This window comes from Crocuta crocuta, unplaced genomic scaffold, assembly GCF_008692635.1.
Source record: "Crocuta crocuta isolate KB4526 unplaced genomic scaffold, BGI_CrCroc_1.0 scaffold299, whole genome shotgun sequence".
NCBI classification, from domain to species: domain Eukaryota; kingdom Metazoa; phylum Chordata; class Mammalia; order Carnivora; family Hyaenidae; genus Crocuta; species Crocuta crocuta.
In genome coordinates this window covers 3,487,284-3,500,256 of record NW_027532747.1, presented here as the reverse complement: position 1 = coordinate 3,500,256, position 12,973 = coordinate 3,487,284, and the positions used below count along the sequence as shown (strand labels likewise).

Sequence of the window (12,973 nt, the reverse complement as noted above, 5' to 3'; positions counted from 1 at the left end):
CTTGCTCAGCACACAGGCCCCGCACTGGGAAACAAAAGGAAAAGCAAATGGAATTCTACTGGCACCTTCTATGCACCAAGCACCTTGTCTACGTTTTCCTGTTTGATCCTCAAAACAGCTCCACCGTGTAGATTTCTTGTCCCCATATGACAGATCCAGGACTGAGGCAAAGAGACTCCCGACCCCAGGCATTTAGCTGATAAGAGGCAGAGCTGAGTTTACTATTCAGCCACAAGTGTGTCCGATTCTAAGGGACTTCCCTCCACCACACTGAAGTTTCCAAGTTGATGAGAAGACAGAGAACAATACGCTAGATTTTTAAACAGTGCAATTCAGTGACACCAGGGCTGCCACAAGGCAGTCATGACGGACCATCGACGGGGAGCTTCAGATACAACGGGGGTCCAGACACGAGCAGAGCAGGGCAGGCAGTGTTCTGGAATGGGTTCAGGGGTGAGAGGAGCAGTCTATTTAACTCCCTACTCTACCATCTTGTAAAAGGTATTGAAGAGGTTACAGTAAGATCACATATACTGCCAAAATAGAAAATCAGAAACAGTACAGAAGGAGGAATTATATATATAATATATATCTCTCCGTACATCCATGGGTGCTGGGTTGAACACTAACTTTAACACTGAGCTTCCTGGCAGTTGTGGCAAAAAGGAAAACACAGCAAGTAACATGACTCAAACACAGAGGTCCCTTTATCTGCAGCGGATAAGTTCTAAGACCCCAGTGGATGCCTGAAACCATAGACAGTACCAAACCCCGTATACACTATGTTTTTTCTGTACACACATTATCTATGATAAAGTTTCATTTATAAGTTAGGCACAGTAAAAGATTAACCACAATACTCAATAATAAAAGAAACAATCATAACAATGTACTGTAATAAAAGTTATATGAATGTGGCCCCTCTCTCTCTCTCAGAATATCTTAGTGTGCTGTACTCACCCTCGTTGTGACAATGTGAGGTGACTAAATACCCACGTGGAGGGATGAAGTGAGGTGAGTGACGTAGCATTAAGCTACTATTGACCTCCTGAAAGTACATCAAAGGAGGCTCACCTGCTTCCAGACTGTGTTGACTGAAGGTAACGGAAACCAGGGAGAGCAAAACTCAGAGAAGAGGGACCCTGGTACAAGATGAAACCCACGGACATATCAAGGGAGATATTTGTTTAGTAACACCAAGCCCTAGAAGTCATGCATATTCACTTCCAGATGAATAAAATGTCACAAATTCTTATCTATTACATTGTTCTACACACCCATTTATGTAACTAACATAGGGGCAGATAGCAATATAGTCTTTTGTGTGTGTGTGTATAACAATATAGTTACAAACTATATGACTGTATAATTCTACAGCTAGCTAGTATATGTATCTATTGGTACAGATATAGTTATATACACATGACTATAGTTGTGTAGTTAGATAATATGCAGTTATAGTATATGGTTATACATACTGTGTGTGTGTCTAAATTCAAAAGAAGGGATTACTGAAAGCGAGAGAACTTGACGCCACAATGTGAGAGCTGATTCCATAGCTCGTGGGTTTCAGACCCAGAAGTGGAATGTGCAGCCGGGCACTGGAGTTCAGGCATCAGCCCACGGGAGGCTGGGCACCTGGAACGGAACCCCTTGCATAAAGCCTGGATTTCAAAGAGCCACGGCCATCAGCAACAGGAGAACAAGACACGCTATGCCTGCTGGGAATGAAGCGTGTGGCCTGCCTAGGCCTTGGGTGGAAAAAAGCACAGGAACGAAGCATGTGCGGGACCCAGCTCCACTCTCCCTTTCTAGACCAGCTGAAGACCCGGAGAAGGAGATCCGAGGGACGTTTATATAACCTGATCATCAGACCCATCCCAAGGGGAAAATCCACAAAGATGAGCTTGCAATCTGAAAATACAAGCCACCAAGGAATCAGATCCATGAGAATCCTCGATACGAGAAAACGCGGAATAATGGCAGGCGCTGAGCAAAACTGTAAAACTGATGTCGGTGACGCAATGGGAAGCATCTTACACAACTCTCCTGTTTGTTTCCATCGGCCGTGGTGGCGAGAACCGCCAGGTGAAAGTGATTGATCGCAGCCAGCCCTACAAACGACCGTCGGAGGCAGATGAAAATACATCACAGTGAGCCTTGTGGTAAGGGTTGACGTGGGTAGAGCAGAGCTTCGGTGAATCTCTAGCACAGGCGTGTGACGTGCTACCTGGAAGAGACAGTGGAACATCCAATTCGAAGAGCATGGAGGGTCCCAAGGGCTACCTTCACTGATAAGCGTGGGCTGACTCTGCTGAGAACACCAGACCTGGTCCTCTAAGAAAGGGGGCAGACTTGAAGCCCAGTCACAGTGGCCCAGAGCTTTCCTGGTGCTTGGTTCACTGGATACAGAAGCACATGCACAAATAATAATAAGCGCATCCTCATCGTAACCCTGAGGCTGCCTTACTCAGCTCAGCTACCGCAACAGAATACCGTGGACTGGGGCACTTGCACGGCACACATTTGCTTCCCAGAGTTCCAGAGGCTGTTAGTCCAAGATCAAGGCGGAACGGGTAGGCTTCATGCTGAGGCCTCCGATCGTGGCTTGTGGGCAACCACTGTCTCACTGGGTGCTCATCTGACCTAGCCTTTGTATTCCCCGGGGGAGTAAGAGAGCAAGCTCTCTGGTGCCTCCTCCTAGAAGGGGCTCAGTCCTCATGACCTCACATAGCCCTAATTACCTCCGAAAGACCCCATGTCCAAATACCATCAGACTGGGGGTCAGAGTTTCAACATAGGAATTTGTGGGGGGACACAAACATTCAGTCCATAACAGGGAAGTGCTATTAGCATCCCTGTTTTACAGACCAGGTGCCGAGGCACAACCAGGTTAAGTGATTGGGCCAAGATCCCCAACTTATCGATGTCAGAGCTAAGCTATGAACACAGCAGTCTGTACCTCTAGTGTCTTCTGTTATTAACTGTGCTGTGCTGTGGCTCTGCAGATGCTTCTTTCTGAATTCTCTCGATAACCTGGCGAGATAGGCATCACCAGCATTTAACTGGCAGGCACCACCAGCTTCCCATGCCAGAGAGAACCCTGAGTCCCTTCCCACCTACCCCATGATGCTCGCTCACCTCCAGTCTCCCCCTAGGTCCGTGAGTGGCCATGCACCTGCTGCTGGGGCCAGGAAGGCACCGTCATCCCCCATGCTGACCTTCCTTCCACACCCACGGCCAATCCCTCAGCGCGTCTCTATTTGCTTCTCTCTATTTCCAGAAAGAGTCCTGAATCGGACCTCTGCTTCCACCTCCGACTCTTCTGAGGTAAGTCCCGGCTAATCTCTCTCCTTCCCCAACTCTTGCTTTACTTCCTGACCATGACAGCCCACCTGCCACATGCAGGCAGAAGCGGCTCACTAAAATGTAATCAGCCCCCATTACCCTTCCCGTGCATTTCCCTCCAGCCCTACTTGTGATTCATACATGTCTTCATAAAATCCCTGTAATGTGCATAAATATCTAACGTTCCATCATGAACGTCTTTCCAGCGCCATTTAAATCGCTCCCATAGCATTGTTTTCGACATCTGCACTCTATTCCAGTGCATGGATCCCTATCAGTTCCCGATCTACTCTCCTGTCTTTGAACATTTCCTTTATTTCCAGTCTTTGCTGTAGTAAACACAGCTACAGTGAACATCTTTGGGGTTAATTCAGACATTTCCATATTGTCCAGGGATGATTGTGTGCTCAGCCTTTGCACACCTTGGGGAATGATTAGCCGGAGCAAATGGTGCCACAAGAGAGAAAATGTTGGGGAGACATTTGTGAGGGCCTAACCCCCATTATTCACTTGAATATTTTCAGTTGCAAACGTAGTAGGGCAAACCTCCTGAAACTCCGGGGAAAGTAGGAGAAGATACCTCTCTGTTGAGGGTTTCCCTCCGGCATACGCCTCTGACAGACATCGACCCCGGCGTCAAGTGGCCATCGTGTCGGATCCTAGCACATGCATATTCTCCATTCTTTTGAAAGTTAACATCATCATGCACAGTTTTCCTAGTATTACCTAAGTCTTCAACCTCCTCATGTTACGGGGATATAAACATCCCATAATGGACCTTCTCATTCAGTCATTCCTTTATTGTTGAACACAGAGGCTGCTTTGAAAATTTTGCTATTATGTGTCATTCCCGGACATGTTTTCTCCTCTTGAATCATAAGCATTGTGTCTATGTTTCTTTTTTCCCTTTGCTCCGAAGAAGCTTATAGACTCAAATACGTGATTCTAGTGCAGCAACATATAGCCTGTTTCTCTAGGCTATATTCTTATGCATGTGTATACATTTTGCTCTGTCTTTTCACCTCTCTGGTCCTGATGTTTTACTGCTTTTTTAAAAAATATTTTACTATGTTTCCTACTGGCCTCCTCACAGCCTGTGGGGAGAGGAAGGATGGAAACTATTAGTAAAGAATTTAACCAAATGTTGAGGCAACCAGTCTATAGATCTGTAGTTCTTCCTCTCCCAAGAAATCGCTAACTAAAATACTTAGTATCATTCCTGAGAATTACATCACCAGATCAAAGAGTCAGACTATCATTAGGCTTCTGATACACAGTAATCCAGAGCTTTCCAGAGAAAATTAGGGGAATGTGGTTGAAACACGAGATAGGTAACAAACCTGAACTCCCAATGGTACCTCCAAACAAAGGTGAAAGGGCTCAGCGTGCTGAGTGCCGAAGGTGATGGAAGACTAGCCTACCCTTTGGAAATTTCAGCCTGCAGCTCATTTTGAGCCACAAAAAGTTGCCTATGGCCTGTCCCACCAGCGACATGCCAGCATCGTTATCATATCTTGGGATTTGAACAGGGAGAGTACCACCACTTCCTCTAGACAGGAGCCTTGGGTTCACATCCTAGGATGTCTCCTAAATTGAACATTTATTTTTTAAAAAATTTAATTATAGAAGATCACAGAGACACAAATATATTTTCATTGCAGCCTGAGAGAAATAAACCACAGCAAAGAATGATAGTTTAGATGGTGGCAGTGTAGAATGGACCGAGGACTGAGTTTCCTAATCTGTAATGAAGAACATTAATGTGCCCTCCAGCTTCCTGCTGAAGCCTGTGCTCCCATACAGTGCTGATCGTCTCTTCACGTTCTGCCTCCCCGGATAACTGGGAGTCAGCTGTATCCCCAAGGCCTATGAATGGGGGCACTTTGTAGGAAACTCAGGACAGTTAAGAGAACAAATAACTCAACAGAATGGTGGATGTCTTATCCTGCCCACTGAAAGGTGAACCTCTGGAAGGCAGGGGTGCATCTTATTGATTTGTAACTTCCCAGAAGAGTCTGTGACACAGCATAAGCCCTTGATAAATGTTTATTAAATGAACTATTTGTGGGTGGATGGATGGATGGATGGCAGATACGTGGATGGATGGATGGATGGATGGATGGATGGATGGATGGATTATGGATAAGTGGATGGATGGATGGATGGATGGCGGATAAGTGGATGGATGGATGGATGGATGGATGGATGGTTGGACAGATGCATGGATGGATGGACAGATAGATGGATGTATGGATGGATGAATGGATGGTTGGAGAGATGCATGAATGGATGGACAGATGGATGGATGGATGGATGGATGGATGGATGGATGGATGGATGGATGGCAGGTACATGGATGGATGGATGGATGGATGGATGGATGGATGGCAGGTACATGGATGGATGGATGGATGGATGGATGGACAGATGGATGGATGGATGGATGGATGGATGGATGGATGGATGGCAGGTACATGGATGGATGGATGGATGGATGGATGGATGGCAGGTACATGGATGGATGGATGGATGGATGGATGGATGGGATGGATGGATGGGATGGATGGATGAGTGGATGGATGATGATGGATGGATGAGTGGATGGATGGTTGGATGGATGTGCTACACCTTAAGATTTGGGAGAAGATGCGTAGGTTAAATGGGATAATACAGGGTGACTTTTAAGGGTCTCCACCAACTATAGGATTCTGTTTGTCCGTGGGCTTCACTGTGCTTTTCCAATATCTATGTGTCTTCCCCTGTCGTGCCCTCTCCAAGACATGCCTTTTCTTCCTCACTGTCCTCATCATCCTGGTGAATCTTAACTCATCATTGAAAGAGCTGCATGGTTTACCTAGTCTTCCCTCTCCCCAGCTGATCAGCCGCCCTTCCCCCACACTCTTCTCACTGGCCACACCACCCTGTCCTGCAGTCTGGTTTCATAGTGCATTTCTCTCATTGAACAAGGAGTTCCTTAAGAACAAAGCCCAGGCCCAAGACTTTGTGCCCAGACCTGATATCCAGCTCAGGATTTGCTTGGGGGAATGAAATAGACTCCTGGTCTCAACCAGCTTTAACTTCCTTAGAGCATCCTAGGTGGTCTGTAACCAGAACCCTATAAAAACTGGTTTGAAGGCTATGCAATGCAGGCAGCTGGTAACTCAGACTTCACCTATACACGGGGTCAGAATCCTCATCTCCCTGGCTTAAAAATCACGTAAGTTTCATCATATATTTTAACACATTAAGATTTTTTTAATGTTCATTTACTTATTTTGAGAGAGAGCAAAGGAGGGAAAGAGGGAGAGAGAGAGAGAGAGAGAGAGAGAGAGAGAATCCCAAGCAGATTCCATGCTCCGCGTGGAGCCCGACATGGGGCTCAGTCCCACAAACCGTGATATCATGACCTAAGCCGAAATCAAGAGCCAGACGTTAACGGACCGAGCCACCCAGGCGCCCCTCGCATTTAACGTGTTTTAAAGTTCTATTCATCTCATTTTCTCTCCAAGGCAGAAAGGGGTGTTTTCTAACTTTAATTGCTGAACTTACAGCTCAACAGTCAGGCGTTCAGCGGCCTGTTCCGGCCCCAGCTGTGGCTGGGACTGCTTGGAACATGTGCAGAATCTGTGAGCTGCAGGGTGGCTGAGGACACCTCACTGCCACCAGCAAAATCCCGGAAACCTCATTCTCCCCCTGATCCGTGCAATCCACATGGGGAACATTCCTGACATAAACACGCCCGCTGAGTGTGGGTGCCCTGTGCACACAGAGGTCATCGGGGCCCAACCGTTCAAAGGCAAGATGCATCCTTCCAGATCACCTTAACTCTCTGTTTTTCGGGTGGGGGACCTGAGACCAGAAAAGAGAAAGGACTGGCCTGAGGTGGTAGAGCGACTTAAGGGACAATGGTGAGAATCAAGTTGAGCCTTTCCTTTGCCCCCATGGGCAACCCCCAAACTTGGCCTTCTTAGTAGGGCTGAGGGAGGGGACAGCCTGCAAGAAAGCACTTGACTGAGCCTTTCATTTCAGCCACGTGCCCGTTTTCTGGGTGGGAACCACACCACGCCTTGGACACCTGCGTTTTAAAGCCTGCTGGGCAAAGACTCGGAGCCCAGGGCCCATGGCAAAGGAGAGCATGCCTCTCTGGGGATTCTTCTTCCCTGAGCTCCTAGAAAGTAGGGCAGGTCTCCTCCTGAATGACTACCGTTTTGGGATCTGAGGTTCAAACCCCACTTCTGGTCCCGCAGTGCTCAGGCAAGGCCTCGGGGGAACGGCGACCTGTCTGCAGTGGAAACAGGACCCGCAGAAACAGGCTGCCATGATTCTCCTCTGCTCTCACCTCTCCTCACGAAGCACGGCTTCAGGGCGAGTCTTCGTTTTTCGCAGAGTCCTCGCCAAGATTCTTGGGCTGCCTAGGTTGGGCCTGGTTCAGTGAGGTCGCCGAAACGACGTGTGTGGAATGTTCTTTGTGTCTTTAAGAGCAGGAAACATAAGAAGAGCGGTCAGGAAGAAGCCAGTGGGCCTTTGATCCCTTTTCACTCAAAGGTGGGCTCTGACACTCATTGACAAGGGGGAGACGGAAGGGTGCGGTGTGCCTAGCTGGCTGAAACCCAGTGGAATGCCTTCTTCCATCTCCATCTCGGCTGCCCCAGGCCAGGCACTGGGAAAAATCAAGTTAAATGCTACTTCCTTCTGAAAGACCTTGTTTCTTCTTCTGGCTCTGCGAGATTATCCCCAAGGAACATTTCCTCAAGTCTGCTAACACCTAGCACATGGGAGGGGAAGGTAATCTTCCTAAGAGTCACAGATGGTCAGAGATGCTATCCAGTCCAACAACTTTGCTTCACCGACGGAGGACCCAGGGGACCTGACCAAGGGCACAGAGCCATTTGGATGCTAACAGCAGGGCTTCTGTCTCACTCTGACCCCTCAGTGCCACACCCAGTGGCTCTCCCTGGGGAGTCAGAAATGTTAGCTGAAGTAACCTTGACCCCAGTCTTGCCATTCCCAGATCAGTGCCCTTTCTTCTAAACCACTCGTTCTCGAAAGAGGCCGGATAGCAGAGTCAATCACCTGGATCACTTGCCAAAATCCTGACGTCTGGATCCCACCTCCAGAGATTCTGATAGAAACTAGCGTGGGTGGGGCCTGAGCACCAGGACTGTCAAACCCTCCCAGAGGTGACTCCAACGTGCAGTCAGGACTTTGAATCTAAATCATGCTGCTTCACAAGACAAAGAAAGAGAATTATCGGTCTCTCCGGCCATTATTTCCCGTCTTCCCAGATAGGGGAACAAGGGTTTGGGTCAAGAGGAGAGTGGAGACGGACCTTCAATTCGCCCTTGGAAATGAACTCTCCGTCCCCCACCCCTAAAAGACACAGAAGAGGACCAGGCTTGGAGATCAAGTTAAATGTCCAATTTATTTTTATAACTTGAAACCAGAACAAACTTGGTTTTGAACAAGCGTACAAATGAAATGGCAGACACATGCTGAACTCAACATTATAACATTAAGGGAAAAAAGAGGCCCAAAATCTTGTACAGAGAATCAAAGGAACAATAAATATTTTACTAAGCCATATTGAAATGACTTCCTATCATCTCAACATTGTATCCATAATAAAAAAAAAAGTGCCTGTTTCTTAAACAGAGCACAAAAACCAAGCAATAATAAATAGTTCCAAACTTGTAGTAAAAGACAGAACTTCCAAGTAAACAACAGAAGCTCATACAATACGTAATAGAAAAGGTAATAAAAATATTTCGCCTTGCCAGTACAAATGCAAACAACTTAAATCAATGGAACTTTGCTTTGCAGGGTTTGAGATAGAAAGAGCACCAAAATCACGGGTTTGCCTGTGGCAACATAAACCTTCGCTGCATCGCTTCGGACTGGGATGAAAGGCTGGCTTCCTTACTTTTTGCGTTTTGCTTAGAGTAGTTCAGCCTCCCCCTCTCCCCGTGAAAGACCCTCTAATGGCAAGTGGCAGGTTCCAATTTGGGACAACTTTGAACAAAGTCGTGGCAGTATGGAAACCGGCCCCAGGTGGGCTGGTCACCCAGGCTCGGGGGCCCCTCTCACTGCGTCATCTGCTCCAGGGTTGGCTTTTTAAACGTGAAAGAGAAGCATAATGCGCTTTTTCTCTGCGGTCGACAGAGACACACAATCTTTGTGCTTTAGGATGGCTTCGTCCTAGCATTCGGGTGACTTTGTGTAAGCTGGTGAGGGCTGGCTAGCTTTCTCAATGACAAGAGGACCTCCTTGGAGGCTCTCAAGCAACCTTAACAGGGCATCCGGAGGAATGGGCAGCCCCTGGGTCTTCAGGTCGGGGCGGGTGGGGCAGGTAGGAAACTGACATCTCAGCTTTCTCTCCCCTCCTCCCCTTTTCTGTTCACTTTGCAAAGGTAGGTGGCAAGGAGGGAGGGGGTACCGAACGGAAAAGCTCCCAGAAGAAAGATTTCTGCATTTGGTAAAGAAATTGCCTAAAAAGATGCTTGGTTATACTTTCATAACCTGAAATAATGGTTTTTACAGTTCCTGAAATAAAAAATGGCTTCCTGATATAGGTTATTTTTTTAAAAAATGTATTATTCCCTCATCCAAAACACCACCACTTTATTTCATCTTAAAGCTACTTATAATTACAAAAAAAAAGAAGAAGAAGAAGAAGAAGAAGGAAGAGGGGGTACAGGGAGGGAGGGAGAGAAGAAATTAAATAAAAATGAAGAGGACAAAGGGCTGATAGAGGCTGGAGAGGGATGGAGAGGAAACGCAGAGGAAGGAGAGAGAGATGGAAAGGCACCGAATTCATCCCAGGCCCTTGGCACTCGGAAACGGACGGAATGCGGGTTTCAGCGGGAAAAGCAGCAGAGCAGGTAAGAAAGACAACAGGCCAACACTCTCCGCGGCAATGAGAGGCCCTGGCTGGGACGGGACTCCTTCCTGAAATCCAGTTTGTGCTGGTCTCAACAGCAGCTCGCGGCCCCAGTGCCCGGCTGGTTCACCAGCTCCTTCTCCTGCATCTTACATGTCTGTTTCACGTTTTCCCAAGGACTAAAGCAAGCTCGGTCTGCGTTTCTTTCTGCTCTCGAGGGCAGATGTGGTGGTGACCGCCAAGGCGGACGGTAGAGAAGGAAGATGCTCTCCCGCTCTCTCCTCGAACGCCTGACATCTCGCAGATGGCCTCTTAGAGAACAAGGGGGCCCTGCGAGATGTTACCGGCATCTTTACAAAAACCAACTTTCCCCACTCAACACGAATACAGGATTTCCCATCGGGTCTGCTGCGGCCACACCAGGGAGCCTTGATGCAAGGTTCGGGCCATTCGGGGAGAAGCCCTGCTCGAACAGTCCTTTGTAGAGGCCAATTTCGACAAAAATATATACAACTAAAATGATCTGTGAACCAAAGCATCTAACGACTTCCTTTTGTTTCTTTCCCTCAAAGGTTGTCAAACAACTCTTTCTCCTGTACAATAGGACTTCACATACAAATTTTTTTTTGCAATATTTTATCCTGCCAAATTAAAAAAATATATTATGGCAGCCTGTTTGTTTTTGTTTTTTTTTTCTTTTTATTTCCAAATTCACTAACAAAAAGGTACATTAAATCCCTTTAAAAGGACAAGCTTACAGTTAAAAAATTACAAGCTCCAGTAAAAATACAGCAAGTGCCTACATCATATGAACCAACCAATATATCCATTCCAGAGGGGGGTGGGAAGAGAAAAATAAGTTCAAGGTCAGAAATGTGATTTTTTTTTCTGCAAAGCAATAACAATATTAAGCACTTTTTTTCTACATACTTTTTCTACATGGTGTAGCAATCCCCTTTTAATCCCCAAATACAAGTTTCTATACATTTTTTTTGAAATAAAAATTCAACACCCAAGGCAGAAAAGAATTTACTAAAACTGACTTTACAGTTACTGAGACAAGAACAAATTTATAGACCCACCATTTAAATTTTACTGCAACATTTTCAAGGAAAAGAAAAGGGTTTTTTTTTTTTTNACCCCGTCACCAAAAGAAAACAATATACACGCAGCCACTGTGGCATTTTTTTAATAACCTATTAAGCAAACTTTGAAAAAAAAATGATCGCTCCAACACACATACACACGATTTTTTTTTTACCCTTGTATGTATCCAATACTGTAAACGTATTTTTAAGACAGAGTGCACTAAATTTAACTTTAGAAAAAAAAAAATTAGCCATTGTTCCTGAATTGTTTTTGTTTTGTTTTGTTTTTCATTCAACAATATCAGCGTGTTAACTTCTGTCACTTGAGTTTTAATTCAGCAGTAAGTCACCTCCACGCCAAATCTAAGCAGCGTTGTTCCCCAAAAACAAAAGGGCTTGAGGATCATTCAGCTAAGGATGTCCCAGGTTGTGCTGGGTTTATTTCTTCATTTGATTGGGTCCTTATGGCATTTTCATGTCCTCTATCTTCAGCCAGAATTTTAAAATTTTAATCTAATTAAAAGTAAGTGTGGCTTCGTTTGTGTCTAAGTACTTTTTCTTGTTACTCTTTTAAAAAGTCTTTTCATTTCCCAAAAAAAAAAAAAAAAAAAAGTTTTGCATTTGTCTCAAGAGACTCAAATAGGAAGATCAGTTTTCAAGGCACTCAACGTCAAATTGAATGGCAGTAGAAAGACTGTCCAATAAATTATTTTATTTTGTTCTTTATAGTGCCAGTGTTGTGAATGCCACGCTTAGCAACACTGACACTCCATCTCAGCCGCCCCTTACAGTTTAACCCACCTCTGGGCCAGAGAGAATATGCTGCAATTTCTTGTTTAGAAGCCATTTAATTTAAATGCAAACAAAAGCTTTAAAGTGCGGGTCAACAGAATTCCAGGGTCTAATCTTAACAGTCCAATGTTTAGTACCTTCCAACCTAATGGGATAGTAAAAAAAGAAAATTGGGAAGTAGCGCTGGGCACCTTCGGTTGGAACTCTTTCCCTGCTTTTCCAGTAAAAGGGAACAGAAAGTCGCAAGATATTCCCCCCTGTCCGTACAATGTCATGTGTGTGCATTAAATGAGAGAATACTAACTCCTCTCGATTCAATTCACCTCATTCAGGGCACTTGTCTGCTTGAGACATGGTCAGTTATCGCTTGTAGCAATATAGGACTTGGGATTTTTTGTGGTGGGGGCGAGAGAGAGACAGAGAGACAGAGACAGGCAGAGAGAGAGACAGAAGCAGTCAAGCCAGAAGCCTGAAAGAATACCGCGGCTTTCTTCCTTTCTGTGTCACGGCAGGTCACCACCGGCTNAATAAAGCATGCCATATTTTATTTCAGGACCAAAGAAGGAATTTTTTTTTTTTAAAAAAGTAAACAACTTTAAAAGTCATTTAAGTGTTGGCTTCTTCACAAGAAATTACACATGCTTAGCTTAAATTTCAAAAAAGCAGCGCCCTCCCCCCCAAATTATAATTTAAAAGATAAGCTTCCCTTCTACATTGCTCCAGGCTACTACTGGGTTTTAAAAAAAACAACAACAAAAACGAAGAAGGGATGGGTACCCAACAGAATCTCTTAAAAGAATTTAAACACAAAGAATAATAATAAAAAGTACCTGCACATGTCAAAAAAAAAAAAATTACAAAAACCCAA

At 45.5% G+C, this 12,973-nt stretch overlaps 1 protein-coding gene across 1 annotated transcript in view; it reads right to left on the bottom strand.

The window, feature by feature from the left end:
• BCL11B (BCL11 transcription factor B) overlaps window positions 1-12,973 on the bottom strand; it is a 109,425-nt gene that overhangs the window by 16,816 nt on the left and 79,636 nt on the right. The gene's annotated exons all lie outside the window — the stretch shown is intronic.